Here is a 17,006-nt window from a genome sequence, read left to right on the forward strand (position 1 = left end):
CTGCTGCTGCTGCTGTTGGTATTATTGCACATAGGAGGATAATCTCCGAAACAGCCTAGTATTCCTAAGACTTACAGAACAATTAATTACTTTAGTGAATAATATAAGACATATCGTTCTCCTTAAATCAATCTGAAAATGATTCAAAGCCATGATGTAACATAGTTCTCAAGATCATTTGTTCCGTAGGAATACTGGCAGGATGTATTATACAGCCTAAAGCAATGCAAGTTGCTTCTTTTTTTCCCTTCTCCTTGACTTCTTTCTCCTCCTATTCTTCTGTGAAAGACAAACCCTGGGTTTCTTCATATTCAAGATAAAACTAGTCTGCCATTCTTACAATTACTTACCACCCACAAATAAATTTGATATTTTCCCCCATCAAACATCCCAAAGAAAACTCTCAGTAGCAAAGAATGAAAGGTCCTGAAAAAGACAGAGTTAGGGCATTTCTACACAGACAGTATACACCAGTTTGGAAGTGGATTAAAACAAAATAGTTTCCCTGTGCAACACCTACATAAACACCCTAGCAACCTGATTGAAGCTAGGAGGGAAGCCACAGCATTTGCTCACTGCGGATCAAAACTAGTCTCAAGAATTGCAGTATTTTCTGCTAGACAGCTACTATAAAATGCATGGATTTTCTCTTAACCAATCTGCTGAGGTGTGCTGATGCTCATAACCATGTCCCTTCAGGATCACCCAGTTTCAAGCCCTGCATGGGACATGTCCTGATAAGTTGCAGCACATTATCTGGCTTGTTCCAGACTTTTTAGTGAATTTTTAAATGGTTGTTCCTTGCTTGATATACACTACAGCAGGGGTCCCCAAACTTTTTAAACAGGGGGCCAGTTCACGATCCTTCGGACCATTGGAGGGCCGGACTATAGTTGGCCACCGAGCAATAATAATAATTAACAACAACAACAACAATAAAGAGGGTTGGAAGAGACCCCTTGGGCCATTTAGTCCAACCCCCTTCTGCCTTTGTGCACCGAAAGCACAAGCACAGCACCCCTGACAGATGGCCACCCAGCCTCAATGTTAAAAAATTAATAATAATAATAATAATAATAATAATAATAATAATAATAATAATACAGGGTTTTGGAACACAATACTCCTGACCTCACAATCGTGTTAAAAACAAAGTGTGGATTGTCGATGTTGCAATCCCAGGTGGCAGAAGGATTGAGGAGAAACAACTGGAAAAGCTGACACGATATGAGGATTTAAAGACTGAATTACAAAGACTCTGGTACAAGCCAGTCAAGGTGGTCCCAGTGGTGATCAGTACACTGGGTGCAGTGCCTAAAGACCTTGGCCTGCACTTAAACACAATTGGCACTGACAAAATTACCATCTGCCAGCTACAGAAGGCCACCTTACTGGGATCTGCATGCGTTATTCGCCGATATATTACAGAGTCCTAGACACTTGGGAAGTGTCCGACGTATGATCCAATACAACAACCAGCAGAGTGTCTGCTGTGGACTCATCTTGTTGTGTTAATAATAATAATAATAATAATAATAATAATAATAATAATAATAGCTTTAAGAGAGACCCTTGGGTCATTTAGCCCAACCCCCTTCTGCCCTTGTGCTGTGGGGGCCGGATAAATGGCTTCGATGGGCCGCATCTGGCCCCCGGGCCTTAGTTTGGGGACCCCTGCACTACAGTATGCATTAGGGGTATAAGTTTTGTGGACACCCTGCTCTCAAGGCACTTTCAAACTGCATTATAATGTGTGCATAAAATTCCTCTTAGTTTGTCATTCAATTAAATCTTGGATGAGAGCAGCTAAAAAGTAGAATATTGTGGGATAAGTAGGTAAGGTATGGAAATCAAATGGCATGTTTGAATAGGCCATGGAGTACCATGACATTCAGACCTATCATTTTAACTCTACTGCTAGTTCATTCAATGTGTGCTGTGCTCAACCATATTTTTCCATTGACAGGAAACTTAGTTTTTTTTAAAAAATTCACAGCTTTGATACTTTTCTTCTTCTTTTGGATGGAAGAAATGAAGTTTAGTCCAAGAAGGCTACGAATCATTTTTGCTTAGAGCGAAATCGAGATCCAATTTTCTGTTATCTTTTCTGATAGGAGCTTGGCACAGTGTAAAAGGAATAAAAGATAAATGCAGTATCTGAAACTGCACTAGTTTGGTTCATGCTCAAAACACTATGTTCAGTCATGTCTAACCCTTGGAGACCTTGCAAAGGAATCCGTTCCCTACATAGCCTGCCTGGCAATAATAGCAACCATAAGTATCTAAGTACAACAGAAGTACCATTTACAGAAGTCATGAAATAACAGGCCCTGTGGTCCCTTTGTCTCTGTTTAAGACTGAATAGGATCTGCTCCATGCATTAGACTGTATGTGGAAATGGCTTTCATGGTGGTAGCATTCATCTTGTGAGGTGGCAGAATATGGTTTTAAAACATGGCTGTTTGAGAAGCTGTCCTCTTTTCATGTATTATGTTAATACTTCTGATTTTTGTTTTAAATTGCTGATTTTGTTTGTTGAGCTCTTGTTAAGCTATTGAAGAAGGTACATACTGATTTATTTTCTTGGCATATATATGTCAGAGAGACAGTCTGTAATAGTAGTTTGAGTGTTGGACTATGACTCTGGAGTCCGGGCTTCAAATCCCTGCTCAATCATGAAAACTCACTGGGTGACCTTGGGCAAATCACTCTTAGTCTCAGAGGAAGGCAAAGCAACCCCATCTGAATAAATCTTGCCAAGAAAACACTGTGATAGGTTTGCCCATATGTCACGATAAGTTGGAAATTACCTGACTCCTGTCTTATTATGGTAGTCATTGTAGATGATAAATAAATAATTCAGATTTTAAAAGCATAAAATTAATATATTATAGCAACAAGATTTAAAGAAACCAGAATAGTTTTCACAATACAAATTAGAAACCAATAATAAAATGCTTTTGAGAAAAATCTAGCCTGAACTTCTTTTTGAAAGCATAATAGAAAATGTGAGAACCTGACCTTCCAGATGGGGTCCTACTACAAATAGCTTTGGTTTTGGTTGTCTTCAAACAGGGAATTTTCTGTAATACAGTAGGCCCTTGGTATCTTCTGGCGCTCAGTTTCAGGACTAAATTACTAGTTCAAATTATAATAGGTCCTTGAAATGGTTCAGACTAAAATAAATAGCATGTTTCAAGATTTAATGAATCCATTTTGAGTTGACTAATATCCATAACCCTGAATCATTTCAAATGATGTCAATGATTCTGGATATATAATTTTACTTCTGCTGTTAAGTGCAGAGAACTGTGTTACTTAACTATCTGTCACAAATGTCCCATATACATGCTTGTTATTCCTCAATGGTTGCTGGAAGACCAGCCAACCACAACTAAACCAAACTTTTCCTTGACATTTAAGAAGAATTTAGCAAGGCAATCGTCCTGCAGCTTAGCAGAACATAAAGAACTGGAGGTCAGGGTGAGGCTCAAACCCTCCTTTCGCAATGTCACAATCCTACTGAATCACAACATGGCTCCTCCTGAAAAGATAGTCCCACCTGTCGAGTGCTGGATTGGAAAGTAAGCTTTTGAAAACAGAAAGTGCTGTTTAGCAAATGGAGAAAAATAAAGAGGAAAAGGACCAGCCTTCTAAAGATGCTGGAATGAAGAAAAAAAAACCTGGATTGTTTGGAATAAGTGTTTCTGGCTGAAGTGTGATGGAATAGGACCTTGAGCTATGATTTTATTATTATTTTTCACTTTACTCTAGAGAATGTATAAATAAAATCAATTAATGGACCTTGAAGTAGAATCACTTTACTGTTCAATTAAGCCAGGCAAAGAACTGAAGTGAGGCAGGTGGGGTGGAGAGAAAAACAACAATAAAATACACCTTAAAATGGATTTCGCTGAGTTGCCTGGACTCTGACATGCACCATTACTGGCAGATCAAATCTCACTTCTGTTAATACCATAATCGTATAGACTCCACAAGCTGTTAAAAATTAAAATGTTTTATTTTATTCAAGTTATGACTGAATTTGGAAACCTGAAATAAGGCACAACCTTTCTGTCCCACACTTGAATTTCATTTCCTTGCTTTTTTGCTAAGCAATTAATAATAGCAATTAATAAAACATTATCACCCTTTCTTGCAATCATCTAAAATTTCCATACAAAACCATAAAAAGATCACCTACTGTTGTTTATTTGTTCAGTCGCTTCCGACTTCGTGACCTCATGGACCAACCCACATCAGAGCTTCCTGTTAGCCATCACTACTCCCAGCTCCTTCAAGGTTTGAGTCAGTCACTTCAAGGATAACATCCATCCATCCATCTTGCCCTTGGTCGGCCCCTCTTGCTTTTCACTTCCATTTTCCCCAGCATTATTATCTTCTCCAAGGTATCTTGTGTTCCCATTATGTGGCCAAAGTACTTCATCTTTGCCTACTAGTTATAATAAAAGATAACAAAATTAAAACTCAATCCCGCTTTCATTTACAGAAGCATTGAAGTACCACCCATTAAGTGCTCCTTTCTCAAGTCAGTAAGTCATTCTCCTTTTCAAGCCAAATCGATTGCTAAAATATTTGCTGCTCTCCATCTTCTGCAATCAGGTTTTCTTTACAAGAAAATAATGTCTTAAGAAGGGAGATATTTCCAGTTATTTTCTTTGGGGTGTAGGGTATAATACCTTTTCAGCCTTCCTAATGAGAGGGTTTGTCTTTCTTTCCCTTGTACTTGGAAAACATGGTTGTAGCTTTCATCTGTGATATGAATCAGAAAAGGGAGAAAGAAAGCTACCAAATCCCACTAATGATTTATAGCCATTGAAGAAAGGAATTCTATAAATTACAACATGCCATGATAATATTTTTTTACTGGGCCCCCTCTCCTTGTTTTCCATACATTTGGCTTGTCCAATTTATCACATGGCACCAAGTCAATATAGGTGGGTCACACCATATTTTTCCTTCAGCTGCTTTATAGACAATGAACTGAGTGTTCAAAAGAGGAAGGAAAAGACCAAGGAGAAGAGATTATGTGTGGTGGACCTTCTTGTTGGGTATGTATTGTTTTTCTTTTGGTTAGTATTCTATTTGGCTCTTTGTAAGGGACCTAGGAAAGTCTCCAATTAAAAGACAAGAAAGTAAGGCCAATAATCTGAGTTTGTATCAGGCTACTTTGAACATGGAATCACCTGAGCATACAACTACCCTGTTAGGTTAGCTCCACTGGCTGCCAGTCTGCTAATGAGCACAATTCAAAGTGCTGGCTTTAGCCTATTAAGCCCTAAAACAGTTCCAGCCCAACTTACCTGTCCAAAGATGGTCCGGCCCAGGAGACTTATGGATCCAGATGGACTCCTGAGGTCTCTTGAGGATCTTCCTGTCATGGAGGCCGATGACCCTGTCGAATCCCTGGTGGATCGCTACAATAGCGAGATTATCAGGGCAATAGACATGATTGCCCCTGAACTTCCCCTCTCATTGCAAAGAGCCACTTCGGCTCCCTGGTTTTCTGTGGAGCTGGTAATAATGAAGCACTTAAGAAGAAGATTAGAGTACTACTGGCAGAAAACTCATGTTGTTTCTGACAGGGCATGGGCTAGAGTCTCTATTAAGGCCTACTCCGCGGCTTTGTAGGCAGCCAGGAAGGCCTTCTCGACTGCCCGCATAGTGTCTGTAATGAATAGACCATTGGAGTTGTTCCAGGTTGTCAGGGAGCTCCTCCACCCTCCTTGGGGGGGGGGGGGGGAGCGGCACCCGAAGACTCGGCAACTTGGGGCAGCAAGTTTGCACACCACTTTGCAGATAAAGTTACTCAGATTTGTTTCTAGTTGGACGCTAGTCTTGATGCAATGTCAGATGAGGTAACCAAGGCACCTGTCTGTCCGATCTTGTGGGATTTGTTTCACCTTGTGCAACCGGATGACGGGGATGAGATCCTTGATAACAGCGCTCCATGCAATCATGACGGCCACATGACCATGGAGGTGTCTACGGACGATGCCGGCTCTTCAGCTTAGAAATGGAGATGAGCACCAACCCCCAGAGTCAGACTCGACTGGACTTAACGTCAGGGGTTTCCATGGCTGAGTAGGGAATTGGACCCTAATCTCCAGAGTTGAGGTCTAACAAATAAACCACTGCATCATTTTGGCTCTCCATATGTGGGCTGCTGCCCATTAAGTGAGGTATAATACATTTATAATACACTCATGGGTTCAGTAGGTATTATCTATCTTTTCTAATATTGGCTGAGACAAAGGAATATAATTTCTGTTATCTCCATCTTATTATCAACCCAACTTTGTTGTATTAGAGAAAGAGTAATGTTTCTCTTTTTTTTTGCACATTTGGTTTTTGTTTTAAAAACATCTCACGTTATTCTGTTAAATTTATGTCAAAATTTATGGATTTGAGTATGTTTTGTGAAACTGAACCTGACAAAAATCTCAATCATTTAAATCAGGCAAGTTCAAAGATACAACAGCTGTCTGCATACTTTGTAGATGATCAAAGAGAAGGAGGGTGTCAAACAAAAAGACATGACAATCTTAGGCCAGCTCTACAAATTTTAACAACTAAGGGATGCAAATCTAGACTGTTCAGAGCTAAGTACCCAAAGACCTCTGCCTTGATGGAAGATATGAAGTTTTTTTTTCTCCCATGCCATAATTTTTTCCTGTCAAATGTTTCCATCAACATTCTCAAGGAAGTACCAAAACTTTGGGCAGTCCTCACCAAACCATATTCAAAAAAATTTCTTACTCACCTTTATTGTACTGTGCTGACACAACATCCACAAAACTATGCAATAGCTTTAATGTCTCTGTTGACTTCAGCTCCATCAAAAGGAACAAGGCTGCTTCTACACAGTTATTTAATCTAGATCCAGAATGTTGATTAAAGAGATCCAGTTCTTCTACTGACACAGGAACCCTGGAAATCGCAAAGAAGCTCTGGCGGCATCCATGAAGCTCCCTTCATTCTGAATTGATCTAATATATATAAAAATATCTTACCCCATTGGGAGAAATGTGCTGAACAGAAGCAGCCCATCAGATGAAAATCATGGCAGGGAGGAAACAAAAAAGGGAAAATGATGCCCTTTCAGGAGAAAGGTGTTTGTTTACCTTCCTGAGAGTGTCATATCCAGTTCCACATCTGGATATTCCAGTGGTGGCACTGTTTTCACAAGATCTGCACATGTTGCTTTGCAGTGATCACACGCTGGTCATCTGCAATGCATTTTATCAGCAATTTTGAACTTTCCAGTGAGTTATTTTAATGCGCTGTATACATTGGGGGTGGGTGCATCTGCTGGACACCCTCCCCTTTTATCCCATTTCCTTCTGGATTTTTAGGCCTGTGTAGATGAGACTTCAATCCAATGATACTTGGTGACTAAACTATATAAAATCCACATAATTCCTCTCTGTAACCTTCAGCAAGATTCTGCCAAGGCCATATGATAGGAGACTGCCTATGATAGGATTTAGCCTGTCACAACATTTGATGAACTACCCATGGAAGGTTTGGTTCGCTACTCTTGTATCTGTAAGAGCTTCTCTCCCTGCCACCCAGTTCCAATAGTCAGAGTTTATGGGAACTGCAGTCGCAGATCACCCACTGATGTAAAGGTATTTATGGTTTGCTATAATCTTGGGATGTGGCCCCAGGCTAATCCAGCCCCAGACTCAGGCAGAGCAACAGACCCATGTTGTAGTTTATCACTTACATAAATCAAGTTGCATATTAGGACAATGGTATTTCTATATATAAGACATAAAATAACCAAATCGTGTGTTTGGAGACAATATCAAAGTCGAGAAGCAACCTTGTCCTGCCGTTTACAACGTTCTAAATTTGCTGCCTGAAGCCACTCCCAAACTGTGCCTAATGGCAGAGCCATACTTTGATGACAGTCTAGTGAGTAAGGGAGATCCTAGTGACTGCCAAGTTTATGAGAGGAAGATAGATTTTTGTCTTGTACATAACTGTTGTTTTCTTGATGGTGCAATTGATATTTGATTGATATTTGATTTATATTTCACCCTTTCCCCAGAACTGGTGCCTAGGACAACTGACAGCAGCATTAAACAAACGCACATTGGATGCAGGCAAGAAACATACATTAGTTTAGCATTTTAAAATATAATAAAGAAACAATACTAAAACCTAATTAAATTAAAACCATTTAATAACACATGATTTTAAGCACAGCACCAATCTGTTAGTCTTTTCTTCAAAGCAGTGTGTAATACATGAAAGAGCACTGTGCCAATATTTGTGTGTCTTATCCACATAGGATACATGTCAAGACTAAGCTATGCATGCGTCATGTAATCTGGACACAGTGTTGTCTTGCTCCCTAGGGTCGCCTTTTCCAAGGGTGTGGCTGCTGGCTTCTTGACATGACATGACCATTTTGGAGAAGAAATTACACCTTAGAGCAAATTTGTAGACTTTCCTCCTATAAATATTATTTTTAAAATGCCAAAAAGGAATCTTGATAGCAGAGATTGATATATCCACTACATTCCATCCATCATTGATCAGATTTTGATAACAGGAATATTCAAATACTAATATTAATGCAGGACACTTTGTAAGTGTCTCTAAAGCAACAATTGCAGAGCAAATACATCCTAAAGTAGGGGGAAGAAACTGCTAAATACCAGTGTATTAGAAAGTTACAGTCCATTATAAGATATTTGAATTATCGTGATGATACACTACATGTGTTAATGGACTGATTTGATAAAAGATGTTTGTGGTATTAGCAACATTTTTGTGAATGATCCATGTTAATAGTAATGTAACTGCCCATTGTCAATCCCTTTGTACATTTTGTTTATCTCTTACTGCACTTTATTTCAGTGCCTAAAAGGGGAGACTATTCAGAAAGTACATTGGTTCAGGATCAGAGAGCCAAGGAGTGCCCCATTAATTTCTGACATCTCTCCCTCAATAAATCCTAAGATTCGAAAGGCATCCCCTGCCCTCCAACCCTTGTGGCCCAAAAGGCTACCATGTTCTACCTTGCAAAATTTATCTCAGAACCCCTGCTATATACTATCTTATCCCAAGTCCTGTATCTAAAAAACTGGAAAAATTCTGGAAAACATTAGATTCACAAAGCTCTGTGGAAACCATTGTTTAGATTTTGTGCCAGATGCCTCAAAATTTGGAGTTTGTTGTTGTTGGCAGCATCCATGTTGCAGTGCTCCATTTCAAATTGAAAAGCTATAATCTCAGCTAAAAAAATCATCCTTATCATTGTTTTCATCCTTTTCAAAATTGGTTCTGCCATAATTCTCTGTGCAATCATGATAAATGCCTGAAAGCTGAAAAGGTGTTTTGGTTGTAATCCAAGTTGCATTGACTACTTTCAAATCTAAAATCCAAACAGTAGGCTTTCTAGCCGCCCTGAGTCCCCTAGGGTGAGAAGGGCGGGGTATAAATATCACAAATAAATAAATAAATAAATGGGAAAACCCAAAACTCATTGGCAAATAATGTATTTGAAAAAGCTAGAAAACAGGAGAGAGTTCTCTGAGACATGGCTTCAAGGTTCATCTAGCACAGTGGTTTCCAACCAGTGGTCCATGAACCATAGTTGGTCCGTAAGGAATAGAAAAGTGGTCCATATGGGTTTTTCACTGAAAACCTGAGTTGATGCAATGTGACTGTTGAGGAAGGTGCAGGCATTACCACAAACACACACACCTTTCTTTCTTCTGCTGGCTCTTCCCTCCTTCTTCATCCCAAACAGAATCCTGGTTCCAGTTAATGTTCAGGTTCAATGCTCCTCTCCCACTGGCCCAGACAAAGGGGGACAAGATAGCCCACATGCTTCCTTCCCTTCCCTTCCTTCTTCACGAGGAGCCAGTGATGATGGAGCTATCCCTGGCCCACCATCACTGACCTACGGGCTTTGTCTGCCTCCTCCTCTTTACAATCCAGTGTGAACTTTGAGGTTAAGAAAAAGTGGAGCGGATTCATAGAAGTATTTCTGATAGGAAACCTTACATTAAAAGTGGAGAAAACAGGGTTCCTGGTTACCTCTTTTTTGAGTATTTAATATGGGCCCAAACAGTATCACATACACTTCAGTGAAATCTTCAGATCCAGGAAACATATTCAGGGTCACAAGTGCTGGCTAAATAGAAAATTAAAAGGTGTCTTTTTGTGGATTTTGTTTTTCTTCAGTCAATATTGTAGTAATGTATCTTACTGAAGGCCTATAAATCTTTACTTACATGCCCCATTTACTTCAATAGGTCTTTCTCCTAGGAAAGTGAATACAGATTGTTGTCTTACTCTTAATAATGTTGCTTAAGCCTTTAGATATTAAGCTTCTACAGGGAAAAAGCCTATATATGTTGCCCTCCATATCAACAGATTATGTGGCCTGAAATATTGGCCCTCCAAAATTCCAAAAGGTAAGCCTCGATTTTACGATTTTATATAAGGGACACCATTTAACTATGTCATGGGATTATATAAGGGACACCCATAGATTTTGGTATACATTAGGAATCCTAGAACCAAACCCCAGTAGATACAAATATATTCATTTTATTGTATACATTATTTTGTTTTATTTAAGACACCAGCCTTAATTTGGACCATAAATCATAGACAACTTGTAATTTCGTTTTAAATAAAATCAAATCTCTGCAATGTGAGGACAAAATCCAGTGTCACAAGAGATGGAGAGGTGGAATTAAAGAGAAATGGAAAGAGGACAATATGGAAACTAATATGAGAATGGGAGGGATACTAAAAATAAAATATACTCTCTCCAAGAAAGAAGATGAAGTAACTGTAAAACATAGGAATATGATAACAATGCGCACTATCACATTGTAACACAATATGGAAAGATCAAATGAAGCTAAGCTAAAATGAAGCTGATGCTAGAAATAGACAATGGCGGGGAGAGGAGGGGAAAGCCATCAGCTCTACAATTTACTTTAAAAACTTTCCAAGTTTTAAAGCTCCCTGGGGGCAGCGTAATAGAAAAGGGCTTTTAAGTGCTATTTCTGATTCCCTCCCCCCATGTTTTTCCTTTAGGAATGTCTCAGAAGGATGATTTATTGTCTAATGTATTTAAAGTGACATGGCCAATTTTGAAAAGTTTGCTGCGGTGATGCTAGCAGCCGATTCTATTGCAAAATGTAACCACTGAGTCAGTGACACAGAGGACTGCAATGTAGATATAGAAGTGCTGCTCTATTTCCTGCCTCCCAAATATGAAATAGTAATGTGTTATCTTTCACCAGAGGGTTTTTTTTTAGAAGAGTTTTAAAAGCTCTTTAGCCATATTACTATTGACTGCCACTATCACTGACGTATACATGAGGCTGACTTATACATAAGTGTATATGGTGCTTCAAACCACCAGTTGCTATGCTGACTCTCACATTAAATACTCCTGCCGTGTATATTGTGATAATTGTAAATGTTCCTAGTCTTTAAAATTATAAGTTTTGCATTCCCTTTCTCCACCTCTTCTGACAGCCACCTCATTCACTCCATCAAACCAATATCCCATGTGACTAAAAGCTCCTTAAGCCACCTTACATGTCTAGCTTCCCTTCCCTTGCTAGGTTTGTCCCCCTCTTCCCACCCACAAGTTGCTAGCTTCAAACTGTGGCAACTAAGTAGCAAACCCACAAGAGTGTGCAGAAGAAAGCTCTTAATGCACCTCCTTGCTCTGTGGTTTGTGTAATTACCATCTTAATATCAAACTGGTTTTAGGATTTCCTATGTAATCATCTGCACAGAGAAACCATTTTCTTCCATTCCAGTTTGAGTGGTCAGTACAGATGTGTCCTCTGAGTGCTTCACTGGATAAGCCTGTTTTATCTCTTAGCAGTGCAGAGGTCTCAATGGCGCCAGCACGATAGTGATGAATGGATAAAATTGGCGAGACTAGACAGAAATTTTAACTTAAAAAAGAGAACATGTCCAGGAAAAGGAGAAGCTATGTTAACCCTAGTCCTGTTTCAGGCACTATATTTATCTTTAACAAGTTTGCCTATTCAGTAATGATGGGGACAATCAAACTAATTACAAGTTACAGGTTTTATTCTAAGCCCACCCACACACCCCTTACTATACCAGAAGCCGCCACCACCTGGCACCGTGTTTTATTTTGTATGACTGCAATGTTTCATAGAAAGTGACAGAGACAGTCTTGCCAAGGCATTGACTGATGATAAATTGCCACCTTCCCTGAGGTGTGATGGCAGAGTTGGCTAAAACAAAATTGACAAAAGACATGTAATGGTGAAAATCTGAAAATGAAAAAAATGTTCTTTCCAGGTGGCAGTGAACCTGTAGCCATAGTGTCAAAGGACTAATGGATGCTGTTCCATGTTTCTGCCATGTTTGCAATAGTAGTCAATAATTGGTGCTAATAATACGTTTTTAAGAATAAGCTATTAAAGTTATGAAACTGAAAGAAAATTGTCTTTCAAACTATTTCTTCATCTTTTCTTTATTTATTTGTTTGAAAAACTGACCTTGTTCCAGAATAAAGCCCATATTGCAAATTGACAGATGCTTATGTCCTGCTGCACATTTTATTTTCATATTCACAAAATGTGTTCCTAAGCACCTGGCAAGAAAAGTATTGTTTCAAATGAGTAATCTTTTCTAGTTCTATCTAAAGCTTACTTTGAAAGCACATTTTAGAGACATTCTGACAGTTTTATTCCATTCTCTTATCAATGTAAGTTTTTTATTTAAAATAATAATAATAATAAACAAGTACTGAGCAATTGAAGCTATTATCTAGAAAGTTTGAAACACCGAAATGAGTGGCAGTGATAAATTATCCTTCTGATCACTAACAAGTATGGATTGCTTTTTGAAACATCCTTTAAAGAGGTCTGAATTAGTGTACTAGTTGAGTTAGCCAACAACCCATGAAATCCAGATGCTTAACTTTTTCATTGCTGATGGCAACTACAGGCCTGATGAAGGTTAACATATTAAAACAATGTACATGACTTTGTACTAAAAAATTAAAATAGTATGACAACATTAGTGTAAGCAAAATGGCTATTACAATGTCCAAGGCCACACCAGGATTAGCCAAGTTGTCAATTTGCTGAAAGCATGTTAGGGTTGCCATAATTTAGTCCAAATCATCTTCTGTTGAAAGATCAATCAGATAGATCAATCATCAGATTTCCCTTGCTCTTCTGACATTTTGGCGTATAATATGTGCTTTCCATAAAACTATATTTCAGCTACCATCTTGCTAGACCTAGAATGGGACAAGACATTTCTGCATCATGAATTTGAAACTTGATGCTTCAATTTATGAAATCCAGGCTGTTTTGCTTAGAAATGGCCCCACAGCTTTGACTACTATTGAGTTGGTGGGAGAGGCACAATTGGAATCTTCACTTGCATTATTTCAAATCTTAGTATCAATGTTACAAGTTTACTATGTAGAGTTTGAAAAATATGAGTTGTTTTTTTTTTAATTTAATGACAATTTTCCACTTTCCCAGTCCAAGTCCACTTCTTAGTTCATCTCTCTTCTGCAGGCTATTCTCTTTTGATTTATTTTCTTTGTATCTACCAAATCTATTAACTTATATTGTCCGGGTTATTCGAAAAAGGCATTGTTTGTTTGGGGGTGTTAGGTAATATCTATTTTCTCATATGTCATGCTATTTCTTAGAGAAAAACTCAGTCTTTGCTTTTGTTTGTTATGAATGTTCCCATTAGAAAATGCGTAAGGATGTGTGTCAACTGCAATTCCCAAAATCGTGGGCCAATCATCCCAAGCCCCACCAATTTTCAAAGTTGGCCATGTTGTGTCTATGTGCCAATTGTGGTCCAGATCTGCCATCGTATGCATTCAGTGCTCTCTTGATGTGGTTGAAGTATAAATCCCATATCCCAAGGACAAACACCCCCAAACCCTGCCGGTATACACAGTTGGCCATGTTGCATTTGTGTGCCAGGTTTGGTCGAGATTCGATGTCAGTGGGATTCAGTGTTTTCTGGATAAGAGTGAAATACAACTCCCAGATCCAAGGGCAATCACCCCCAAACCCTGCTTGTATGCCCAGTGGGCCATGTTGGTGCTATGTGCGAAGTTTGGTCCAGATTCATCATCAGCTGGCTTCAGTGCTCTTTGGATAAGAGTGAACTTAAACTCCCATATGCCAAGGACAATCACCTCAAACCCCGCCTGTATGCACAGTTGGCCATGTTGGGTCTCTGTACCAAGTTTGGTCCAGATCTGATGTCAGTGGCATTCAGTGCTCTCTTGATGTGAGTGAACTACAACTTCCAGTGTCCAAGGAAATAATCCCCAAACTCCACCTGTATACACAGTTGGTCATGCTGGGTCTGTGTGTCAAGTTTGGTCCAGATCCAACGTCGGCTGCATTTAGTGCTCTCTTGATGTAGGTGAACTACAACTCCTATATGCCAAGGGCAACCACCCCCAAGTTTTGCCTGCATGGCCATGTTGGGTCTGTGTGCCAAGTGTGGTGCAGATCCAATGTTGACTGGGTTCATGCTTTCTGGATAAGGGTGAACTACAACTCCCAAAATCAAAGTCCATTCCCTGCAGTATGTTTTGTTGGTCATGCAGCTTCTCTGTGCCAAGTTTGATCCCAGTCCATTGTCGGTGGGGATCACTGTTTCTCTGGATGCAGGTGAACTATAACTTTCATAAATCAAGGTCCATTCCCACAAACCCCTGCAGTATGTTCAGTTAGTCATGAAGCTTCTCTTTGGTAAGTTAGTTCTCAGTCCATTGTCAGTGGGAGCAAGTTTCTCTGAATAAAGGTGAACTATAACTCACATCAAGATCAATTTCCCCCAAATGTCTCCAGTATGTTCTATTGGTCTGGAGGGTATGTGTGCCAAATTTGGTCCAAGTTCTTCATTTGTGGTGGTCACGGTGGTCTCTGGAAGCGAATGAAGGTACTGCAAGTCCTATCATCCAATGTATGTTTGGTTCAGATCCATCGTTAGTTGGATTCACAGTGCTCTCTGGATGTAGGCCAACTACAACTCCTATAAATCAAGGTGAATTCTCCCCAAACCTCTTGTTCTGTTGCTGATCAATTCCTGTGTTTGCTATGTGCCATAGGAAAGGGTAGGAAAGGGTTAAGGGAGAGGCAGTGGGCAGGGCCATGCAAATTCCACACCAATGGAGAGAGAAAGGAACACTGGGATGTGGGGCTCACTATAACCTGCAATGTCATAGGAGGGAGTGCTTTTGGTGGCTCCTCAGCTCTGTGGTTCATAGCTGTTTGTGGAGGCAGGAGTTTTTCTGTGTGAGTAAAGAGGAAACCTCCACCACATACACACATACACATTTTGACTTTTATTATGTGTATAGATTAGAAAAGCCATAACAGTTGCTATGGCTGCTTGGAGTGGAGTGAGGTGGTTGTCCAAGTCAGTCCAGCACAGATAGTATCAGATACAATAACTGAAAAGAGATATATTTTCTTTAAACTGATGTACTTTAATTGAACTAGGTTTCCCAAACACAGAGTAATTTTGGAAAACTAATGCTTTGGAACTTTTGACCCAGTCACTTCAGCATATCAGATGCAATAATTGAGAAAAGATTCCCACCCACAGAATGGTTTTAGAGAAAAAACCCACTTCTGCTCCCAGCAGTCACTCCTTAGCAGAATCAATAATAAATTAAATTATAGAAATAAAATAAACATAGAAGACTCCCAGCAGTCTGAATTCCTCCTAATAAAAATCAGTCAATCAGACCTCCTAGGCTCTCTCAATGTAACCTAGCCTACTGTGTGCCTGCCTAGCCTGCTTCTCTGTTCTTTCTCTCTCTCTCTCTCTCTCTCTCTCCTCCCAGCTTGCAATGGAGGAAGCCTCGTGGCACTCCCTAATTTAAAGGAGAATGTCCATGGCTCTGCCCCTGCCTCCTTCCTCCCTCCCTCAGCCCTGATAGCCTGAGAGGAATACCAAGTTTGGCTTTGCCTCCCTGTACAGTTTGCTTGCTCTGGAATTTAAAACTGTGTCATGAAGAGAGTTATGATGCTTACCAGTTTTGCACAGGAAAGAATATTAATTGAATGTCAGGAGAGTTTGGATGGTGCCTTTCTGCCCTGAAGAAAGGGGTCAGTCTAGATGTCCCTTGATGATATCTGTACTATGATTTCTGTTCCTGGATTATAAATGGCAGTTCCTAATTGGTTTTGTCATAAAAGCATGGCAAAAGTTTATTACACTGCCAAAACTTTGTCTTTGCACAAGGTGATGCATGGCATATGCCAGTAAATATAGAAAACACAAGATTGGCCATCAGATTGGAAAAAATCAATTTATATCCCCATACCAAAAAAGGGAAACACTAAAGAATGCTCAAACTTCCTTAGAGTGGCACTTATTTCACATGCCAGTAAGGTAATGCTCAAGATCCTGCAAGGAAGACTCCAGCAATACATGGAGTGAGAGTTGCCAGATGTCCAAGCTGGGTTTAGAAAAGGCAGAGGAACGAGAGACCAAATTGCCAATATCCGCTGGATAATGGAGGAAGGCAGGGAGTTCCAGAAAAACATCTACTTCTGCTTTATTGACTATTCTAAAGCCTTCGACTGTGTGGATCATAATAAACTTTGGCATGTTCTTGGTGGTATGGGGATACCAAGTCACCTTGTCCGTCTCCTGAGAAATCTGTATAAAGACCAAGTAGCCACAGTAAGAACAGATCATGGAACAACAGACTGGTTCAAGATTGGGAAAGGAGTACAGCAGGGCTACATACTCTCACCGTACCTATTCAATTTGTACGCAGAACACATCATGCGACGTGTGGGGCTTGACAATTCCAAAGCCAGAGTTAAAATTTCTGGAAGAAATTTTAGGTATGCAGATGATACCACTCTGACGGCTGAAAGTGAGGAAGAGCTGAGGAGCCTTATAACCAAAGTGAAAGAAGAAAGTGCAAACGTTGGGTTGCAGTTAAACATCAA

Source organism: Anolis carolinensis, chromosome 3 (assembly GCF_035594765.1).
Source record: "Anolis carolinensis isolate JA03-04 chromosome 3, rAnoCar3.1.pri, whole genome shotgun sequence".
In the NCBI taxonomy this organism is placed as follows: domain Eukaryota; kingdom Metazoa; phylum Chordata; class Lepidosauria; order Squamata; family Dactyloidae; genus Anolis; species Anolis carolinensis.